Consider the following 24,621-nt stretch of genomic DNA (forward strand, 5'->3'; position numbering starts at 1 on the left):
TTGTTGTCTCGCTATTATGAACAAAAGCTTCTAAAAACAATTCACAACCTCTCCTCCCCCCCCCCCCCAACCACACACACACGCACATCCGCACATACACGCACACGCACAAGAAAATTCAGTGAACCTTTCGAGCTGCAGAGTGCACCTAGGGCCCGGCTACCGCCTGTTATTGGTTGTCCTTTCTGGGGAAAAGATAAGACCTGGGCACTGAACAAGGGCTCCAATTTTTCGGGTCTTTCTGACCACATGTTCACTTGCTTTTTGTGTATATGTGTGTCACAGTCGTTAATCAGAAGCCTGAAAAAGATTCGTGAGGCGTGTTATCGCTCTTGCTTAGAGGTAAAGCCTACACTCAAAATAAGTCTACGTAAGGCGTAATGGAGAAGCATCTAAAAGTCACGAAAAGCATAAAACGGAAACCATTTGCTTTTCTAGAGTAGGGGGAACACGGAAACGTGCAACTGAGGTCGCAGGTAGCATCTTACCCTTTTTTCGGATAAGGGAGTAGGCACCACAGCGTATGTGCATCCAAAGGCACAGTACTTCTTTGTATTAAACATTGTTTATGTGGCCACGCATGTGGTTTATTAATATTTGTGACATTTACCTTGATTCGTTATTACGGGCCACTCAGATGATGCACGAAATTCGTGGAGATTATGCACGACGCTTGTGGAGACAGAAGGTGCCCGTATTTACGACACATCAGTGTATAAACAGTGCATTTAAAATAATATGCAATACAGAAACGATTAAAAAACCCTGAAGCATTGGTCTGAAACTGATTTTTCAAATTAAATTTCTAGAACATCATCTGGCGGCGATCCTATGTTCCGAGAAACTGAAGGGGAGAAGGAGACGAGAACTCACGGAGACGTCAGAACGCCGGGCTCTGGTTGGATGGATTAGTGGGTAGACCTGAAGCTGGCTGAACTTGTCTTCAGTGCACTCGTCGAATCCGTTAGAACGCGGAACGCCGGCGTCCGGCGTTTGGCTTTCGCATTCGAACGCTTTCGACGAGTACACTGGAGACAAGTGCAGCCAGCTTAAGATCTACACACCAATTATTCGAATCAGAGCTCAGAGTTACGACGACCCCGCCGGCTCTCGTCTCTCCATCAGTTTCTCAACGCATACTCCTAAAGATGACTCGGATGGTCGACTCGTGCTCAAAACGGTGACTTTAAAGTATGTTCAAAAAGTCAAATTTTGAAATTTTTATTTAGAAAGCGATATAACTAAAAGATAAAAGACGTACGCGGACGACCGCACTCTTTCAAATATCAACGACGTTTAATTCTGGTGACGAAAATTCATGCTCTTCTCGAAATTTTGACGCAGATAACGGGGAGGAAAGGAGAGGGGAATTGGAATGGCAAACCGAAGGAAAAGGGTGGGCAGGAGGGCAAAGTGCTGTATCATGGTGACGTCTGTTCCTTCTTTGTTGAGTCGCGTGATTTTTCTACCTCGAGCCTAAGAAATTCTATTTCCCGTCTTGATAATATTAGAGAAGCCGATGAGACGTTGTTTCTTACGTTCCGGATGAGGAATTCCTCGATGATTTCGTGTCCGTAGCGTTGACAGTGAGCTCCTTTGATTTTCGTGCAGCCAAACTTGGGAGCGCATCTGGAACAATGTTTCTCGTGTGCCGCGATGGGGTGCGTGGTGAACTCGACTTTCGTAAAGCATATCTATCCTGGGAAAAGTGGCGCCATTCATTGTTGTGGAAATGCTCGAGAAATCTGCCGAGCGCCACTTCCGGGAAAAACATGGCGTCTGAAATCTAACTGTGCAGCCCTGGGCCGCCATAATCCTCCCTAGTGCTGCACGTTGCACGTACCTCTTGCATCGACGCACCTTGCGCTACTTTTACAACATGAAGGGGCTTTAAGGCTAATTCACACTTCCCCATTTTCTTACGTTAAGTTACGTTACGTATAACTCACAAAAACATTCGTGCCTTGAATGTCGCGTGGTATATGAATTTTCCTTGAACTGGTAGTTTCCCTTAATATGAAGCACAAAGATCTCGGTGACTTCAACGTAATATTTCGTGGGGCAGCGTGAACCAGCCTTTAGGCTCTCTAAGTTGCCTCAGTGTGATGCTCACGAAGCCGATCATTGACGCACCGGCCTGTTTGACCAACGTATTTGGCTTCGCATTTGAAGGGTACAGAGTATAATTTTTTTATCCCACACCCTCTAAATAGGGTGGTGTGTTTCTTCTCGCAAGGCGGGTTAAATTCCCTTTGGCTCATCATGTTACACAGGCTTGCCAGTTTGAACCTGCAGGACAACTTCGGTATCGAAGCGCGTCATGATATATCGGTTGCGATGGGACGCGTTGTAAAAGTTGGGAATGGTGGCGATTTTTTTTTCGTACGGGAAAGGGGGGAGGTTGGGGAGGGGGGGTTGATCTTGCTAGGATTGATGAGCCGCTGCACTGGATATCCGGATATCAGAAGTCGTTGGGTTTGGTTAATTATGCTCTCCGTTGTGGGGTAAGCTGATATGATTTTGTTTTTGCCAAGATGACTAACGCGTTGATCACTGCAATCTTGACCGACTTGGAGTGGGCACTCTTGATAAAAAGAACTGGTTTTTCTGATCGTTGATTGAACGCCCAGCAAACACCGTGATTTCTTTTTGTAGCGTGAGCTACACTGGCCGAGCTAGGCTGAGCAATTTCGCATGGCTGTCAAAGAGCCGTGCTGCGGAAGCGCGAGGAGCAGTGACGTCACACGGCGCAAAGCTGGCGCGCCGCAGAGGCCACCACCGCGCGCCCCGCCGCCGCCGCGCGCCTCGCCGGTCTGCGCATGCGCGAGGAGCAGTGACGTCACACGACGCACAGCTGGCGCGCCGGAGCCGCCGCCGCCGCGCGCTCCGCCGCCACCGCGCGCGCCTCGCCAGTCTGCGCATTCCAGTGAAGTGACGTCATAGCCGCGGCAGACGCACTGGCGCTGCCGCGTGCCCAGTTCTGCGCCTCCGTTGCGCAGTAGCCAAGTCTGACGCTGCACCGGAGCCGCTTAATGGCGCCTCTCATTTTGTGCGCATAAGCTCACGCTACGTATATCCTGGCATAGCCGAGCTAAGCCACCGCAATTTTTTGTCAGCCGTAGGTCCAGAAATTGCAGGCCCTCCAATTTTGGCTCGACTAAAATAAAAAAAAGCTCACAGTCAACGCTACAGACGCGAAATCATGGAGGCATTCCTAATCGAGAACGTAACAAACAACGTCTAATTGGCTTCTCTAACATTATGAAGACGGGAAATTGAATTTGTCAGGCCAGAGCTGGAAAAATCACGGAACTCAACTTAGAAGGAGCAGACGTCGCCATGACACAACGCTTCGCTCTTCTCCCCCACCACTTTCCTTCGATTTCCCATTCACACTTTTCTTTCCCTCCACCCTTATCTGCGTAAAAATTTCGAGTAGAGCATAAATGTTTGTCACCAGAATTAAACGGCATTGCTATTTGAAAGAATGTGGTCGTCCGTGAACGTTTTTTTTTTTTGTGTGTGTTTTTATTATAACAACGCAAGCAAATTAAAGCAAATTGTTGTGTGTATGTTTATGCAGCCGGAAGTTAGTCTGCCTCAGTGTATATTTGGTGTCGCAGCTGTAGATGAGCAGTTTAGTCAGTGCGATACAACCGCTAGCCTGGGGTCTTTAACGTACACCACGCAGTAGTGATACACGACCGCACGGCGGTACGATACTCATCCAGATCGAAACGGGCAGGGATGGGGATTGAACCCAGGATCCCTAGGTCCAGCAGCGCGAGTTTTCGCTCCACGTGCTCCGAGCTGGTGCGAGCTAGCCCACTCGGCCACCGATCCCCTCGCGCTCGAATTAACTAGTACTCCAATTTTTGTTTCGCTATTACAGAAAAAAAAAAAGACGAAGAAAACTGCTATCAAAACAACTAGGGAATAGTAATGTGTGCTTGTGAAACACAAATTCTTCGACGATAAGATTTCGAGTTCAACACTAACGTCCACGAAGAAACTACGAGCGAGCATTTCTTGGTGGGCACGGCAGGTACAGTAGACTCGCCCTTGTCGTTTCTAAATTGCCGTGCAAGGCGCTTCCCTGGCTTCTATCGTTTGGAACGCCGAAAAGCCCTCAATCACTGCAATTAGTTCCGTGTATTAGGAGACTAAAGGCATGCTCTGCTTCTCAAGACACGGAGGCTTATGGCTCGTATAGAGCTCTTCCACAGCTGTCAAACGGCGCAAGAAATTCAATGCTTATATACAAAAAAAAGTACGACAATTAATTTGAATCTTATAGAGGACAACCTCTTTCATCTCTTAAAGATTTCTCTCTCCCGCTGCAGAGCGGTGTACCTAGCAGTTCAACGTACGTGGTACATTTAATTACTTGCAACTCTAAAAATTATCACCAGGCAATGTCTGATTGTAACGTAGGCGGCAGTCACCTGCAGTCACCATAAAAAAAAGACCACAGAACAGCAACTCATTTATAGTCACCAACAAGATGAGAGCAACAGGGTGGTCCTTCAGGTGTCCCGCCTCTAGCGCCCTGCCTTCGCTAACACTGGCGAGTCTCGTCAGCTTCGAGCGTAAAGCCGGGGTCACACTACTCACACATCATGGCTCGTTCACAGAGACCCGTTTTATTACGTTACGAAAAGCCACTGGGAAATCTGTGCCTCGTATCAAGCGTGGCAACCAATTCAAGGAGATAGCCTGGCACGCGACATTCAATACACGAATGTTTCGGTGACGACGAGCTAGGAGGGTGAGTTACCGTGGCAACTATAGACACAAGGCTCGTCGTAACGTAACGTGAGGAGTGGAGCTCTGTTCAACTTTTCACACAGCATCCTTTTCTTACGTAAAGTCTAAGTCACCGAAACATTCGTGTCTCGAATCTGGCGTGGCAGCTATCTCCTTGAATCGGTAGCCACGCTTAATATAAAGCACACATTTTCCCGTGACTTTTCGTAACGTAACGTAAGAAAACGGGGCAGTGTGATCCAGCCTTTAGACAAAAGACAGTCTGGAAAAACGAGTCACGGGAATATCCGTGGTTCAAACGCCGCGTGCCAATTTGTTTCCTTCAACTCATTGCCATGCAGCATTCGAAGCAGGAATCTCGTGGTGACTCGCGTTCGAATCTATATGCAGACTGTCTTTTGTATGATGCATAAGCAGTGCGACCCGGGCTTTATGGCGCGGCCCGAAGCGCGGTGGAAGGTGCGAAGCGCGTGCTGGAGGCCGGACATTCGAAAGAGACTCTCTGACGTTCTCATCTTGTCAGTGCCTACCAGAGGCCCTTGGGAGTACCTGCCTACCCATTGCAAACGCAACCGAGTCATCAGCCCCAAAGAGGAATAGAGGGAGTGGGGTGATAGGATCATCTTCACCCGCGAACGGAGCCGGGCAGTCTGGCAACCGATCACGTAATCTGGCGTGAGCGCGTACCCACCCAAACCGCCCCGGGACCGAGGTAAATCAATAAAGTCATTCACGCACCGGCGGGTCGTCGCACTTTTTTCACACGGAAGGTCCGAGCGACGGGGTTCCCCGAAACAATTTCTTCCTCAACGCCCCGCGATCATCGAGAACCGGCTCGCTCCCTTCTCGTTGCTCCGCTATGCCCCTGAGCGGGCAGTGCGATGGGCGCTACGAGCTCACTTGATCAGTCATATACGTCTATCTTTGGTCACGTGACCACGCTCCCGCCCACGCGCGGATACTTGGGTCAGGTGATGAAGGGGAAGCGGTTGATTGGTCAGGCGAGTGTGTTGCTTCCACCGCACTGTTAGCTTGGGGTTGAACGCGGTATAGCCGACCCTTTCGTCCACTATTTCTTTCTCTCTCAATGTCCCTCTCTTTCAATTTACCATCACTATCTTTTTTTTTTTTTAATATTCATTTCAAACTTAACTGATCTCGGCGGTTTTTTTTCCCCGTAGATTTGCAGAGTTGGACCGAACAAGTGTATTAATCGTATTCAATATTTTGCAGTGGTTGCCTTTTACGAGTGTGTTTCCTTTGTCGACGAGATGATCTACCGTTCACGCTACAGGCTTGACCTAAAAGAGGCATTATTAGGTTGCATATGAGCATATAACTCAGCCGAACTGATACTAAATTAGATTAGGATCGTACTACATTTGTATGGCTGGAGTCAAGTCGCACTGAAACGTTGTAAATAGACCATATGCAAAAAAAAAAAAAAAAAAAAAAAAAACCGCCATCTAGTGTATTCATGATCAATTATCACATTTCCCCCATATTGGGGGTTCTTGTACCGATGGTTTCGCCCGTTTCACAATAATCCCGGCAAAACGGAAGTCGTAGAACTAAAATATGATCACCCTATGCAAGTCCAGTACGAACCCTTCACAGACGTCTTCGAGAAACGCCGTTCATTGACCTGGATGGCCCAGTTCACTGCTTGAGTGACGACTGTTGCGACTTCGTTCATGACGATTCCTTTTCCAGAATTTTGCGGCCGTCTTTCTTTTTTTCTTTGAACCGAAACTAACCAGCAACCGGTTGAGTGTACAAATAAACTCCCCTAATATCATGAAAACCGAAATTAATGTAGATGCGTCTCGTCCACAACTGAAAGATGCGACAAACCCCCCAATATGGCGGCTCCAAATGGCATGATGATGATAGCTGGCAAGGATTTTGCATACGGCCTCTGGCGAAGAAGGAAGACCAGCAAAGCTGTACTATGGTCAGACGACCTCAAGGACGACTTCTTTACGACCTCGACGATGCCTAGAGGACGACCTCAAAAACGACTTCTAAGACGACCTTGACGATGCCTAGAGGACGCATTCTAGGCAACTTCAAGGACGACACCAAAGAAGACGACCTCAGGGACGACGTCTAGGACGACCTCAAGGACGACTTCCAGAACGATTTCGAAGACAACGTTTAAGACAACCTCAGGTGCGACTTCTCGCACGACCTCAAAAACGACCTCGAGGACGACCTCGAGAATGACTTCTAGGACAACCTCGAGGACAACCTCTCGGACGACATCAAGGACTACGTCTAGGACGACCTTAAGGACAGCGTTTAGGACGACCTCAAAGGCGACTTCAAGGACGACCTCGAGGACGACATCTAGAACGACGCCTAGAGAAATTCAGCCTTTCCACTCTGCGCTCATAGATGGCGGTAGCTGTCCAAAGTTTTGGTGCGACATTTCTCTGCGTGGGACACGATCCTGGAGAAACTATCCCTTAACAGCTCCGCTGTAAAATTGTACTTTACATGCAAAAGTTCTAAAGTAAAACCGATGTTTTGTTCAGTGCGTGTTGCAATCAAATTATTATTCTCTCTCTCTCTCTCTCTCTCTATGTATATATATATATATAACGGGCATGGTGGCGGGAGGCCGAAGGCGTGGGTATAAAACTGAGAAGAAAAAAACCCTTAGTGAAAAACAGCAACAACGGACGATTTAATCTTCGACGTTTCGGCCGGAGTCCGGCCTTTGTCAGGAACGTCCGGACTCCGGCCGAAACGTCGAAGATTAAATCGTCCGTTTTTGCTGTTTTTCACTAAGGGTTTTTTTCTTCTCAGTTTTATATATATATATATATATATATATATATATATATATATATATATATATATATATATATATATATATATATATATATATATATATATATATATATATATGTATATTGCTAAATTTTGCTAAATTTTGTAACTTGTTTTTTTCTAAAGACTTGATACGTTTTTTTTGTTTTTTTAAAATAGTTTTTAACATAACAATATATGAAATCAAGTGTGCTTATTTTCCTTTTCTGGGGACAACTATCTGATTTCTCGCATCCGTCGTGGGCGTTAAATTATTTATACGAAGCGCAAAAATTATTTTAGGTGTTTTTTTTTTTTTTTTGACACGATGACCATAACAAAATCGGAGAAGAGTAAGTTATACTTCGTCTCACCCTGTGATGGACTAAAGGCGAAAGCTACGAACCACCAGATCCAATCACGAGCCACTTAGAAATCTCCTGGTCTTTCGCTTCGATGAACGTTACTGAGTGATTCATCAATTTTATATTGCAAAGAAAGCCACGACGTACAGGTACTTTGGAGTGCCTAAGCCATAGAAATGATGCAGCGCATTTTGATCGGGAGCATTATTCGTTCATCCTTAATCAATGTTAAGCATGTCATAGCTTATTGTGGAACGTGATTGGACCTGGCGGCCCGTAGCTTTGGCCTTTAATCCATCGTAAGATGAGACGAAGTATATCCATTCCAAGAAATCTGGAGCATCCACTTTACCGCAAACCACTTTGGAGAGAGCCAAGAGCAGCAACGACGAGGCTGATACGTTTACACGTAAAAAGAAAGCATTCCGCGCTGTGACACCAAGAATGATGTTTTACTGTGTTCAGTGTTCAATGTCACGGCCGCAGTCTGTTTCCCTAGGATCTACGCATATTTTGAGGCTTGACATCCGCCGATCTCCCTCCGTAGAGTGCAGCGATTGGTTCCCCCCAGGTGCTTTGCGGGAGAGCAGCCGCCCTAGATTTCTTAGAGTTACATCCCGCAAGTCCCGTTTAGAAGAGCACAATATTACAGCGCTTGAACTCAAATATAAGATTACAATTTAGAAGCTACTATGTTCTCATTCAAATCATCTGCCTGTTATAATCTTCTAATTATTTCTTTTTGTTATTCCGTTCGTGGACGACTCACTGCTTTGAAACCCTCCTGTTCCGTTGCCCCCACTTTTACTACGAGCGCAAGTTCGTCTGCTTCTTTAGTAGGGGTTTTGGCGACGTCAGAAAGACGCCGAGCTGTGATTGGCTCTCATTGAAGGATAGTAGATAGACCTCAAAGCAAGCTGCCCCGATGTCAACGTTACTAAAACACTCAGTTGGGAAACTCCCATAGAGACAGCCCTAAAAATATGGCCCCAACCTGTCTCCGATCACCGAGCTAATGACGAACACAACGCCACCATTTCTCCCGCAGCGGCCACTCGAGAAACTGCACGTGAATTCTATTTTTGGTTTTGACAGGGGTGAACCCCCGTCTCCCCGGCGGACGCGCCGCGGTGAACTACTGAAGTTAAAATGCACCTAGGTCGGGACGCGCTACCTGAAAGGCCCGCTGAAGCATGGTTTTATAAAAACAATATTAATTGTTCCGCAAAACCTTGCGAACTAAAGATGATAAAAACATAACGCGCCCATCATTTGGTACTAAACTCCAATAAATTTAATACAAAAAGAGTCTTTTCCGTTTGTTTTTACGTAAAAAACAGGCTTTCAAAAAGCTCGAGGTGACCATAGTACAGACAAATGAAAAAGAGTGGCGCTGTTGTCGCATTTAGCTCGGTCTCGGTGGACGCCAGCGGCCCAGGTTTCGACGGCGAGTTTCCCAATTGAGTGTTTTAGTAATGTTGCCCGATGTCTACCCACTATCTTGCAATCAGAACCAATCAGAGCTCGGCGCTCTGATGTCACCAAAACCCCGCAAAAGAAGCAGACGAACATGCGCTCAGCATTGGTCAGCCGTTCGTGGCCTGGTTGCTCATTGAACGACTAAACCTGACGTTCCTTAGTCAATCGATCGTTCAATGCGAATGTTATACATCAAGCAGCCGTTCCCTATTTCATCGACAAAAACGATCCACACACGTTCATGGATCTCAAAACTCTCGAGGAGACAGCCAGACAGCTAGAATATTCATGGTGATGTCGACCAAAAAGGGTATTAACGGAACACGCTCCCTGAACGACTTTTTCTCTTTTTTTTTTTTTTTAGCTCAAGAACCGTTCTACCTCGGTGCGTTACTGTGCATGTTCATCGTTGTTAATATTGAAGTTGAGCTTCTTTATTTCAGGAGCCGCTTTCTGTACGGGGAAATACTACGACTAATCCTTTATTCGTGCATAATTCACATATTGACGTTCACATTAATTTTAGGTGATTCCCATCTTGACGTTTAGTTATACCTTCTCCGCATGAATATATCTGCGCGAGCGGAATCAATGAGGTTGACTCGAGAAAGCGATTTGATAAAACACTTACAAAAAAAAAAAAAAAAAAAGAAAGATAATAATAATAATAATAATAAAAGATAAGGCAGTAAAACAGACAATAAGAATATTGACCTAAAATAATAGCGCATCTAGAAGCTACAGCCCGTTTTACACTAAACCGGACCGCAGCCCACGCTCCGACCCGATGTAGCCGATCAAGCAGCGTCCAAAAGCGCGTCACCACGGAGCTCGCATCATCTTTGTGCGCCTTGGTATATAACCAAAGTCACTAGATCCTGAAAAAGTAGCGACAAGCTCCCCGTATGGTCGCCATCTTGGTTCGTGAAAGGAGCAGTTTCTCCTTGAGCCCTTAATTCGTTCTTGGTGAGCGGATCTATAGGGAGTATTCACTGGCGGCCATATCCTTGTGCGCTGCTGCTTAGCGCGTGCTGACGGCGAGCTTCCGCAGTCCTTTTGGAGCGTGCATTTAGCACCATCAAGGTTGCCGGTCTTAGCAGGCTATTAATGGGAGCTCGTTCTGAGCATGCGCTCTAAACATCGCCCTCAAATATGGCGTCCAGTGAATACCTCCTATAGGGAGTATTCACTGGCGGCCATATCTCTGTGCGCGGCTGAGCGCGTGCTAACAGCAAGCTTCCGCAGTTTTTTTTTTTTTTTTTTTTATTATTCCGTATTATCAATGTTGTCGGTTTTAACAGCCTATTAATGTGAGCGCGTTCTGAGCATGCGCTCTAAACAGCACCCTGAAATATGACGTCCAGTGAATACTATATTCGCTAGTGACAAGTAGCTTTATGGAGACGTTTCTTGTATACCAAGATTGTGCTTTCCACACACCGGCGAAACAACACATCTTCATACCACCACTACATGCTGTGTCTGTGCTTGGTGGCACTGAAAAATAAGTTTACTGTCTGGAAAAACGAAGGAAGAACGATATAAATAAAGAGATCCTAGGAGATGGGCATTAATGATAATGTGATTGCATACACAGTGTCAAAGACGCTTATATCGGCGAGGAACGCTTAGTACAATGATGCTCCATGGTGATCTTGGCGCGACTGGTTTAGAATGACCCTCTGGAAGTTTCGAAGATTTGAATAGACCAAGATTGTGGTTTCCATGGCCACGTAGATGAATTAATCAATCGTCTTGCGAGGTTTCGGTCGTCCGTTTGTTAGTATCTGTTTGTGCACTGCTAGCAGGTATAGGGAAGGCGATGGCGCTACTTTCCCAGGACCCAGTAACTTCAGGTATAACCGGCTAAACCGACCAGACACAGTGAATGCGCCACAATCCTGCTTCCTTTTTTTTCTTTGTGCGTAATCGGTCTAGTCAGTCATATCAAAGACATAAAGGTGACAACCGCCTTGACGATGCAAGTCTGGCACGGCTTGATCGGCTCCCTTCGAATCGTATCCGGAGAGCAAGTCGTTTGTTTCTTATGCAAGAGTTGCGGTGATGTCATACCGACGCCGCGCTCTGATAGGCTTTGATTGGAAGGATAATGGCTAGACCTCAACGCTAGATGCCTTGAGATCTACTCACTATTCTTTTTCAATCAGCCAATAAAAGCTCGGCGTTCTAACATCATCGCAGCTCCGGTGCAAGAAGCCGATGAACTTGCGCTCTGCGCACCGTGGGCTGCGGCCGGACTTCGTGTGAAATGAAGAGTAGAATAACCTAAAGTACCTCGATTTTCGCTTTGCTAAGTAGCGACAGCGATTGATCTGCACACGCACTCTCCCATTGGTCCGTGCCCGCGTTCCGTTTCCGGTTAGGAAGAACATGGCGGATTCAACTGAACCTCAGTCTCGTCTAGTAACGGTTTGATACTTTGGCGTTTGAAAGCCCGCCCGCGTCCAACGTTGTCCTTTCTGCATTGTCGCGTGACATGACCCGCCGGAGTAAGGGCTCATTCACACTGGAAGCGGATCCGCGTTCGCAAAGCGGTTGCGAACGCGGTTGTATAAGGATTCAGTACAATTGCACGCGCATTTGATGACATCAAATGCGCGTGCAATTGCACTGGATCTTTATACAACCGCGTTCGCAACCGCTTCGCAAACGCGGATCCGCTTCCAGTGTGAATGGGGGGTAACCGCTCACTCACACTGGAAGCGGATCCGCGTTCGCAAAGCGGTTGCGAACGCGGTTGTATAAAGATCCAGTACAATTGCACGCGCACTTGATGTCATCGAGTGCACGTGGAATTGTACTGGATCTTCATACAACAGCGTTCGCAACCGCTTTGCGAACGCGGATCCGCTTCCAGTGTGAATGAGCGGTAACTCGAAAGAGTTTGAGCACAGCCATACGGTGGGCGAGTTAGGAAGAACATGGCGGACCGGGCGCGCGCTAGCAGACGAGAGTAGCGATGGGAGGAGGGCGGGGGAGAAAGACTTGTCGCTACCTCGCTTGGCGTTACCTAGGGACGTTAAAATAAACAACAATACAGGACTACAAAGTAAAAGGGCACGTCATGGTGCATTTTTTTTATGATGTAAAACCCGCACAAAAAAAAAAAAGAAAAGAAAAAGGGGAAGCATGCTGCGTTGTTGCACCTTTAGTACTGTCTCTTTATTGGTTCCATCGTGTCGTATAACCTCGGCCGAACTCAAGAGTGAGATGAAATGGAACACGCGGGTTCGAGGTACCAGAATATGTCGCAGTTACCTTAATTTTGTTCGCTACAATGATATTTAGTACGTCATACATAAGAGTTTAAGAGATTATATTGACGAGACCTGCGCGCATGTCAACGACGCTTTATTCAGATTGTAGGATAAAAGTGTTAACTTTAGTCTCATTAAAGCGTAAATGAATAAAAAAAAATTGTACCGCACGAAAAAAGAAAAAAAAAAAAAGCGGGAGATGTGTAGCTTATTTTGAGAAGTTCTGACAACGCATCATTTATGATTTGAAACAATATAATCTATGCTAAATGCCAAATCTCATTTCCGTAATTCGGCGTAAACCACTTCCTATTGCTTCTTTTTTCTTTGTCGGTTTCTTTCTGACGTTGTCAGCTTAAAGAAACGCAGGGCGTGGCAAGTCCCGAGTATCTCGCTATCTCTCTGCAGCCAATGAGATTGCTGCATTCACTAATAAGCACGCGGAACAACCAATCCCGAAGGAGGGAGCGTAAACATAGTAATCCACGCCCTGCGCTTCTTGAACTCTCAGTGACTGTATTAGACCCCTTTACTCCAAGGAAGAGAGCAGGAGGGAGGCATCTTAGATCAATCGTAACTTCCTTTCCTTTTTAATGCGGGGGGCGCATACGCATATAGTTTGCGAATTCTTAGACGCCAAAGAGAATGCCCATGAGGATAATATAAACATTCATATAAAACACCCCTTCAATGTACCTTGAACGAAAGGGTTCGCTCTAACATTAAATCACAGAAGAAAAAAAAAGTGGTACATTTGCGTCGACCTTATTTCAGTTGTAAAGGTCACCGTTCGTCGCGCTGCAATATCTGGAGGTAAATCAGAGTGGAGAATAAAAATGAAGATGATTTGAATATTTAAATTGTCGTGATTTAAATCAGACTGGTTTTACTATGATAAATAAAATCAAACATTATCTAAAAAAATATATATATATACATATATTCCCAATTTTTTTTTTTTTCATTTACAGTTTTTCTATCGTTTGATGCCTTCTTTTGTGCATTTGTTTTGTATTTAAATCAAAGAATCATCGAGCAAGAAAGATTTATATCAGGCTTAACAGGATCCCAGAGCAGTGGTCTCCTGAGCAAGCGGAACGTTGAACTTAGTTTCTAACATTCATTTCGTTCGTGAGTTACGTCACGTCCTGCTGCAAGTAAATAAGAACGCGAAAGCAAGGAACACCTGAAAAGTAATGTGCTAGTAATGCAAAACAATCAGAACGAAAAATAAAGCAAATAAAGCTTTTTCACTGACTTGGAAATACGCTGTATTTTTTCTGCTATGACGGCGTTTACTCAACAAAAAAAAGTTGTTAATTAAACAACTTCAAATTTAAAGTAATGTTTTTTCTGCCTGATTTTCAGTGATCGGACGGATCGATTGATCAATCAATGTGTAATGTTTAAAAATACACCTACTGATTAAAAATAACTTCATGGCAACAGTGATATAAATCAATTTAGTTTGATATATATAAAATAAGTATGATTTAAATCAAATAATGATGATATACGTAAAATTTCTTTTTTATTTATATATATATATATATATATATATTTTTTTTTTTTTTTTAGGCAAGTCCGCTGATTTTGCGTATCGCTAGCGGAGAAGGGTTGCTCGTTGAAGACTATAAAGAGTCAGCGGGGAGAGAAACATGCTTCGATACTTAGATGCGGGTGCATGCGGGTGCAAAACAAAAAGAAAATAATCCTGTTTGCTAACATAGATAGAGCTGCTGAGCGAAATATTCAGAGAAGGGTCAGACATACGGTACCCATAGATAAACAGTCACAAGCATTTCAGGCTATATAGTTCCATATCTCGAAAATAATGAAATTTTTCCGGGACCATTTTCATGAATTAATATCATTTCAATAGGCCGATCTCACCAAGCTTTCGGCGAATGCTTGAAGCCACCATAACTTTACTTCACAGAAGGCAGGCAGCAGTTCCCGAGATGTCTCGTGCTCTGGACGCGCAAAGCTTCAGCGATGTTGTGGCACGTGCACAAGGACTAAAGTTTCCTCGATGCATTGCGGCAGAAGGGGCGAACCCAAACTGGCTGGTGACATCGCTCTATTGAGGAGTATTAGTGGCGAGATGTTTTGGTGGCGCCCTCTTATGGTTCCCTCTCGTGACGTCATTGCCTTACGAACAACAAGTTCAATGGTGTTTCTAATGAGCTTGGTGGAACCATGAAATCATTGCTCTCTGAAATCAACGCTACCAACACCGCCCAAATTGAAGTTCTTCCATTCCTCTTATTTCTGTCGAAGAGAAATCCTTTGCTGACGTCATTGTCAGCATTCGGCCAATCATGAATGGGCGATCGCAGCGACGCTTGTGATTGCGCGCGTTGCCAATACATTAGAACAACATATTTTGATTTGTTTGCCGTCGAAACGCGCGTTCTTTAAAATCTGTCTCCAACCTACTTAGCGTAGGACTTTCTTAGCGAAAGGCCTCAGAAAGTTCCTGTTTCACAATTAAACATTAATTATTGATCATTTTTATAATGCGTGAAAGTTTAGATTGAAGGCTTTTTACGGAAAACAACAAAAACGTAGAGGAAAGGATGAATGATTCCCCTTTGTGTTGCTTTTCGGTTATTCACAAAGCTCAACCAGCAAGCTCAGCTTCGTCGAGTCTATTTTCTTATATTTTAGTGCTAACGCCGTAGAAAAAAAAAGTAATTAAAATATATTTTAAATATTATTGAAATATTCAACACGCATACTCTTAGCCCTTCAAAAATTCACACTAAAAACAAACAAAAACGCATTATATGAACTATTCTTACCCAGTCGCTTGGATACGTGGATTCCTGCGAAGAAACGGTCATATCCAAATAAAAGGTCTCAATAATAATAATACTAATAATAACAATAATACCAAAGTTCCTATCTTATCTTTTATACATAGGAGTATTTTCTTTTCTCTCGATCGGAGGCGTCACAAGACCCTCCCAAGGGATCCCACACGCGCGGAGTCTCCATGACTCACGACCTCATCGACGAAACCCTGTCCCGTTCTTCAGGTCGGCACCGTCGTCCCTTTCATCATCCGCACTGCAGCAGGCCGAAGGTAGTTCCGGCTACAGTTACAGCCGTCTCAGCGAAAACGCCTCCATCGGCCATAACTCATTAGAACCAGCCAATTACGTTGTCGTAAAGGGGGAGGGAGATCCTTTCTTCTGTTGCTTGTTTCTGCACTGAGCCGCCTGAGCTCATCGATCCTGCGGCCCAGGGAACTTCTCCAGTGCTCCTCGGGACCAGCGTGCGAGCATTTTTGCCCTTTTGGAAGACGCTCTTGGCCAAGCGCCGTCACAATCGACCTACTTGTTTCGCTCAATCTGGCTGCAATTTCACGTATCTTTGGGTCAAAACGTGCTAATCGTCGCGAGATTGTATACATGGCATTCCTAGGTAAACATAAACAAGCAATGGCGGAACTTCGTGCCCCCAAGAGTACTTTCGTATGGCCAGCATTTTGTGGTGAGTATGTTTTAAAGAGCAAAAATGAGCAGCGCGTCTTTGAATTTGTTCTTGGCCGGAAATCAGAAAAGGCATGTAAAAAATATGACGTACCACAGATCAATGAGTGTACCTCGATCATACTGGGCCAACATAAGCATAGTTGTTAGTTTCATTTGGCCACCATGCCGAAAGTTACGTGGCCCTACCTGACAGCCCATTGGAAACTCGGCCTTTTACAGGGGAGAAATTAAACGAAGTGGGACGCAGATCATTTGAGGGTTTTCGAACTATTTCGGGGACGGGAGAGCGATTGTGCTCAGGCTAACGTCGCTTCGTCGGCTGCACGTCGTCGTTGTGAGTGTTCAAGCTGGTCAAAGCGAAACTTCGCCACGTTTGACGGTTACCGTTCAAGTATGGTATACGACGAATTGTTCCGCCCGCACTCGTGCCCGCCAAAAAGCAAGCGGTGCGGTTTCGTCGTTGACGAGGGGAGATATCGGGATTACGACACCATCGGCCTTCCGAGACGATCCGGTGAATTAATTCATGCGGAGACGTCTCAGACGCAGATGCAAAAATGTTGTTTTAGATACTGAGAAGCCTGGTGATAAAGTAAGAAAACAAGTTTCGTGTGCAACCTGATGCCGATCACGCGAGCTCATACCAAGCAGACACACGCTGTCGTGCAGTGACGACGCGGCAGAGTAATAAAATCAAGAGGGGGTACGAATGGTTTCATGCTTTGCTTCATGCCATGTTTCAAACTTGTCACGAAGAGAGGCTTTATTGCACGATGTAAAAGAAACATAACGTATGTGGCTATCGGGATATTTCAGGCGAAGTACCGGCTTAAAGGCTGAACTCCATGGAGCGAATGCGACGAATAAAGCGGGTTTCACATGCAGCGATTTTGGCCCTAAAGCGGCGCGATTTCTGCCGTCGCGGCGCTCGTGCCGCTGAATTGCTGGTGCTGGCCAGAGCGCCGCGACGGCAGAAATCGCGCCGCTCTAGGGCCAAAACCGCTGCATGTGAACTAGGCTTAACTGACGCACGCCGCCCGACGGCCCGCTCGCTTTGCGCGCGACGTAGCACCCCCTGGCTGATGCTACGCGCAGCGTGGCATCACGTTTTTACGTTGTGGTAGTGGTAGTTCTCACGTTGTAGTAGTTGTTTTTTTCACGTTGTAGTAGTTGTAGTTTTCACGTTTTAGTAGTAGCAGTTCTCACGTAGTAGTAGTAGTTCTCACGTTGTAGTAGTTGTAGCTCTCCCGTTGTAGTAGTAGTAGTCCTCACGTAGTTGTAGTTCTCCCGCTGTAGTAGTAGTAGTCCTCACGGTGAGAACCGGAAAGAATCTTCGGCCCATGTTTTGGTGGTCGGAAGTGCCCGGAAACCACGCGTACACTCCGGTTTACTTTCGCTCCGAATGCAAGCACGTGGGGTGAAACGAAGTATAGTTAGGTCGATATAAGTACTCTCATTATTTATTTTGTGCTTGCTGGTGCGCGCTATGGGGTTCTATCGTGTATAGCACTGTTTGAACATATGTCACAGTTCGTCTTAACGGCCCTAATAATTTTTTTTTTTAATTTTCGCCCACGAAACGTGTTGAGTCATTATTTTGTTAACGCTGGCCTCGTCATCCCCGGACCCCTTTATCACCATATTTTCCCTTCCCTTTTCCCGCCATTCACCCTCATCAACCTACAATAACCCAGGCCCGTAAAACGTGCCCACCTTGAGTGAGGCAAATGTTACGTCTGGCAAACAACACAACCAACCAACCAACCAACCAGCTCCGAATGCAGCCAACGCTATCGATCAAAAAACTGTTTACAAACAGGCCCGCGTTTGCGCACACCGGGTGTGGGCACTGCGCACGCGCAAAAACCAGATTCGCCCGAAGCGAAGCATCTGCGCATGTGCAGTGCCGACAGCAGCGCCACCACAGCGGCGTGACGTCAGAGAGTGAAGTTGGTCTATACGATCTGATGGAGCCAATCAATAAGCAGCACCAAAAAGTGCCTCGTCAGGGCGCTCGTCGTTTTCGTACGCTCGCTATGACCGACTAAACCTATCGCGCGCAGTGAAGCGTGAGTATGCTGCGCTTTTTGTTGCCAGTGATTGGATAAGCCGATAATAACCAGCCAACGAAGATCACGCAGCCAATCGCCCGATTGGCTTCGTCAGAAGTACTCTAGTATATTCCGAGCGTTCAGGTTCCACCGACAGGGGGCACTACATCGCGCCGTCGTTCGCACAGGGAAGGCGATGGATTACACATCGATATTCCCCTCAAGTAATAATAGTTCGCGCACCGTTGGGGTTACGCTAACCGTAAGCCGCCTGAAACCAGCGAAATGTGGATTTGTTGTGGTTGAAACTACAGCGTGTACTACACTAACGCTTCGATCCCAGTTTGGACAGTCCGCATAAAATCGGGTTCTTAACGCGTCGCGTTAGGATTTACTACGGAGGTGCCCGAAGGGGGGTGGAAAGCATTTCACGGAAATTGTGGAAAGATTGGCTCAGCCAAGTAAATCGCGAAAAATTAAAAATAAAATGTTTTTCCCGCATATTTTGCATATACGCTTAAATAATATTTTGTGTCACCGTGGCGCTCTTTTGGGTCAAATGAAGCTGTTGTAACCTGGTTCAGGTGGCAAATATATTTATTTCGAGGAGCCGAAACTAGGCATGTCCGGCCGCCAGGACATACGGTGCCGAACGCCTGAGCTGCCAGCCACGCGAGCCCGTGCACCTGGCTTGATGGTCCCCTCGATGATGATAGCAGGCTGTCTGCTACAGAAGCGAAGAATAGGTAAGCCATTTGCATTTTATTTGTATTTCTCCAATTCGTTAGTCGCAATAAACGCCAGAATACCCCAAAATGACTTTTTAAAGATTTTGAAAAAAAAAAAAAAAAATGGAAGCCGTTTAAAACTCCCAACGCCGGATTAGAGCGCAGCTCTTGAGGAGGAGGAGGGGAAGGTACGGAGAGTTGGCTAGGCCCCTCCTCCTTTCCTGCTCGCCTCCCCTGTAGGGGAAAAGTTAGCAGAAAAAAAGTCCACTAGATTTTCCGCTAGATTTAGCGGGGAATTTTTTCCGCTAAAATTGGCGGGGAAATTTTTTTTGCTAAATTTAGTGAGGGAAATTTCCCGCTAAATTTAGCCGGGAAAATTTTCCGCTAGAGTAGGCGGAGAAAATTTTCCGCTAAATTTAGCGGGGGAAATTTTCTGCTAAATTTAGCGGGGGAAATTTTCTGCTTAATTTAGCGGGGAAATTTACCCATCATGCACCACGCGGTTACGCCGACGCCGACGTCGCTCAAGCCGGAAACGGGCGCTTAAAAGCTGCGCTCTAAAAAAAAAAAAAAAAAAAGTATAGGGGTAATTTTTTTTATGAACAAAACTAGTTTTTAACTCCGTTTTGACTCCAGAGGTTTTATGCATTCATACTCTCAAGTAATGAATGCACCATCGTCGGTCACTTCAATAGTAAAAAATCCCAGCGCGATTGTTGAGAAACCGATTCTTGCGGCCCGTCCACAGTGGGATCAAAGTGTACAGGCGGTATAGTGGCTGAAATATTAAAAAGGTTGTGGCTTATGTTCGGGCACCTTGCATCTTAATTCGTCCTTCTGCGTTCTTATCGGCTATTTCTACTGTCTCCTTGGCTGCGGAGTGCGACATGGCAGGGGCTCGTCACGCTTCCCTTTCTTGGGTGTCAGTGACTGTAGCTGCTGCCGCGCAGGACAGAAACAGTTTGCATTGGTGCAAACAATATATTGACTCTTCACGTCGCAAAGCAACTGTAACCACATACGATGCGTTCGGTTCGAATCCTGTCTTGCCTTGGCAGATTGTCTGCGCATAAAGTAGTCGTGTGCCACGTTGCTTTTTTGTCGTCAGCAAGGTGTCTCAGCATCGGTTAGGAAATTATCAACGATATAGCGGAAACTGGCACCATCGCGTTAAGTAGGCATTCGTTCACCCTCACATTGTTTTACGGGTGCTGTAGTTGCTTCGCTTCGCTTTTACAATGTTCTGTCAATGTGGTGGTCGTACTTGAGGGTTTAGTGAGTAACTTTAACAATGCCCGCCTGTGCTCCTTTGTGTATGACCTTCTGTTGAGAATACTTGCAGAACGGGCTCTTCGGCGCCGTTTCTAAGAGTCCCCTCCGTCAATTGCCACTGACTTGAAAGACATTTTTGGGAGAAAAAGCTACCAACATCTGCAGATTTGAAAAAAAAAAAAAAAGAAACAACGTCATGCTTATTTTATTAATATTTTACCTTTTCCACTTTAGCAGGGAGTACGCTCAAGAGGAGGCGAGTGGGAAGGAGAAAACCAGCAATCATGACGTGCATAAAACTTTACGAGAAATGTTTTTTTTTTTTTTTTTTTTTTTTCATCCTGTTACCGACAGTTGTGCACTTTATAGCGATCGTGTCTTCCTCAATCGCTTCTCTTCAGACAATTACCGGTTCATGGAATCACGAGAATACCCTTGGAATACCTCCTGAACAAACTATGATCCATATCAATGACCATGACTCGCCCTATACTTAAAAGATTAACAAAGATTAAAGTGACCTTTGGCGAAACTGAAGTACACCACCCTAATAAGACCCTGGACAATGCTGCGTTTGGAGGACGGCATCGCCATTATGCAAATGGTTCTGAAGAATATTCACTGCGGCGGCGTATGTTGGTGGACGGCTGTCTAGGAGTTAGGCTGCAGACGGTGATTAGACGAAGCAAAAAAGATACGCGAGGCTTCAGACGACTGCTCCAATTATAAGGCGGCTTCTGAATTGCTAGCTTAGTAAGGTTCTGGACGACCGGAAAGTCTGAGAAGTTCTGATCGCCAAACTTTTTGTAGTTCCTGCAAATTGGGGAAGATGTAGGGAAGGAATGGGGAAAGATATGCCAGCTTGATGAGGCGGTCGTATACCTTCTAAAATGTAAGGTACGGACTAAACAAATATACATATTTCTGTTTTGCATCACTCGGAACGGCGACAAAATGGTGTAAGTGACAACTACGAATTTGTAAGGGAAAACTACTAAAACACTAGAATAATAATAGTACGCTTTTCAACTAAACAAACACATGATTTATAGCAATTATATACAGCTTCGCAGGTCGCATTGTTTTATTTCTAAGCATGTTAAAAATCGCTTTCTATTGGTGCATTTCTATCGACATAAAAAGTTTTTACATTGCGTTGAAAACAATAGGCTTTTCGCAAATTTCCAAAATTGCGGTATCTACTGCTGACATTCTTCTAAACATACACTAGCGTATACAATAAATTAAGCTTCATATATGAAGTGGGTCGCATATTAGAACTCCATAAATTTTTGATTGAATGCAGTAAAAAAAAATGTCAAAACATATGCAAACTTCTGTCGTAAGACAAATTGTTTCTAGCGTTGTCTCTAGCCTCATTCGAATGCTCACCGGCAAAACTTAATTTTTGCTGCTTTATCACTTACAACACTTCAGAACTACCGAGCAGCAAATAGTCAAAGTTCGGTCTGCCATGCAAGAAATCCTTTTTTCTCTAGAAAACTGCCAATGTCATATAGCATTTGGTAAAATGTTTTATGGCTATGTCTCCCTTCGTTATAAATTGGGAACAAGTCAAAACATAATGACCCCTGGCATGTTTTGCAATTGGCATCGCTACTTGACCCTCAAAGCAACATTGTGCGTAAAATTGTCTAATACTATAATTGTTGTAAAAAAAAAAAAAAAAGACACCTTTGTTTGCTGCTTTTTGAAAATGCCTACTCCGGTAGCATACTCGACCGTTCAATTAGGCGTTAGGTGAGAAACATAATAACATTTGCGAAATGCAGTGTATACAATCCAAGGAAATACTGCCACTCTAAAGGACTGGCGTGAGAGATAGACCGGACAACAAGCACTAAGGCAGTACTGGGTAAAAACATAAAATAAATGTACTCTAACTGATATTTTAAATCGGAAGATAAATATACTGCGGCTGCTCTACACCATGTGATCATCTTAGTTCGTGACGTAGTTAGTTATGTATGGGAAACAGGCCCTACTGATCATGTTATGAACACGGTTTGCCGTTTTTCTGAACTCTTATATAGACATAACGACCTTCTGAAAGCGCCCGTAGCAATTACAGCGTAATGTCGCTGTTCCGTTCTTTAGGCTCCAAACTGTTCTACCAGCCATTGTAGGGGGCATTCACTGGACGCCATATTTGAGGGCGCTGTTTAGGGCGCATGCTCAGAACGAGCTCACGTTACTAGGCTGCAAAGATCGGCAGTCATGATGGTGGGGAATGTACAGTGGTAATCACACTTGTCTATAGCGCCCGAGCGTGCGGCTTTCTCCGGGGAGCGCTAGACTGGTGGAATTCGCGGAAACTAGGCTGGTCACGTGGCGCAACATGGAACGGCCCGCTCGAGGGGTGTCCTGCCCACTCAATCAGCTTGATAAGCGATAAAAGTAAAGTGCTTTATGATATATTTTTGGTTTTTTGATGACGACATCGTTGATACGCCTTCATGCTTTAGTCTGTTTATTGCTCGATCAATGATGTTTGTAAACAGCGTGCGAACAGTCTTCCGCGTCAGCCGCCTGCTGATAGAGTGGGCAGGACACCCCTCGAGCGGGCCGTTCTATGTTGCGCCCCGTGACTAGCTTCGTTTCTGCGAATGCCACCAGTCTAGCGCTCCCCGGAGAAAGCCGCACGCTCGCGCGTTATAGACAAGTGTGATTACCACGGTACGTTGCAAACGAACTGTAAAAGCTCGCCATTAGCTTCAGCAGTCACGCACACAACTATGGCCGCCATCGAATACCCCCTATGCATACATGAAGGAATCTATCTGGCAATCCGAAACACGCGAAGAACAAACAACAAAGCGCCCAGTCAATTCAATTAAAGCCTAAACGATCCCTAGACCTTGCATAAAGAGGGACTGAGAGACGCGTCGTTCTTCATTCAGCGAGGCGTCGGGTGAGTGCGCGATCAGTTAACCGTCGTTCACGCTCCAGACTTCTACGTCGTCCGTCACACGTACATGTCAGCCGTCGCCACCGTGTCAACCACCCCGGTCGGCTCTGTTTCTTGGAGACGGATTATTCCCCGAACGACACCCCCAAGGTCAGCGGCCGGGACAAAACAACAGCAAGGAAAACCGAGAAAAAAAAAAAAAGCGCTGTGGCTAGCGGTACATCTGGACGGAGCACTGAAACGCGTATACCGAACCCTCCCCCCCCCCCCCCCCCGGCCCTCCTTACTCTCCCCCGTGAACCTAGGGAAGGCGGAGATTTGGACGTAACTTCGGTTACGTTGGACGTAACGCTAGACACTTCAAAAAAAAAAAAAAGTCCGATTTTTTTTTTTTTGGTCATGTCTTGGAAATGATTTGCGGCCAAGGTTGAGGCGCCGTACATTGTGCTGCCCACTCTACTGCACGCAGACTGCACACTCGCAGATTGCATAAGGCCATTTTCCCGATAAATATAGCGGATAAACTTTCCCGCTCAATTTAGCGAGGGAAGTTATCCTGTTAAACGTCACGGTGTAATGTGACGTCACGTGGCCTCATGACGTCACATGACTTGACACTGTGACGTGACGTTACATCGTTACGCCACGTGCAGTGACAACCCTACTTTAAACATACCAAGAATATCTGCTACGAAACATCTCCTGTTACAGATTTAGCCGCAAAAAGATAAAAGAAACTAAACTAGGTTTGACATTACATTATCGCAAGCACTCACACGCAACACCACGACTAAAATCTGCGTAGGAAAAACACCAGACATTACTTTACTAAGGGGGGCAGTGCATTCATAAATTTATTTATTTATTTATTTTGAAACACTGCCAAGCACAGGTACGGATTCTGTCAGGAAGGAGCACGAAATATATACATCATAGTTCACACGTCGTTGTCAAGTCATGCGCGTAAATCTGGAAGTAACAGGATATCAAAAGAAAGAAACTTGAATTGCGCGTCGAGTGTCTATTTCTCGGAATCACTGTATATCACTTATACACCCCTTCAATAACCACCGAATGATATCACGTCTTGTGATTATAATGGTTACTGGAATGCGACATCTAGGTTTGAACCAGCACGATATCTTCCAAATGAAAATAAAACTACAAAAAAAAAATATGGCAGGATTTACAACCAATCACGTTCCGCACCAGTTTGACGTATCCAAGACGATTTCATTTCATTTCATTTATTATACCTTAGGGCACGAGGGCATTGCAGAGATGAGTGGGGCACAGCATATAGAAATAAAGCTAATACACCGAAAGGGTAAAGAATAGACAAATCACTACGAAACATTAATTTGAGAGGTTAGCAATTGCGATTTTAAAATTATCCGAAGCAGTGATTGTGGCAACGACTGCGGGAAGGCGGTTCCAG

At 45.4% G+C, this 24,621-nt stretch overlaps 1 protein-coding gene across 2 annotated transcripts in view; it reads right to left on the bottom strand.

The window, feature by feature from the left end:
* LOC8037991 (synaptogenesis protein syg-2) overlaps positions 1-24,621 on the bottom strand; it is a 264,704-nt gene that overhangs the window by 61,210 nt on the left and 178,873 nt on the right. The window lies entirely within an intron of this gene.

This window comes from Ixodes scapularis, unplaced genomic scaffold (genome assembly GCF_016920785.2).
Source record: "Ixodes scapularis isolate PalLabHiFi unplaced genomic scaffold, ASM1692078v2 PGA_scaffold0__279_contigs__length_252992795, whole genome shotgun sequence".
NCBI lineage: Eukaryota > Metazoa > Arthropoda > Arachnida > Ixodida > Ixodidae > Ixodes > Ixodes scapularis.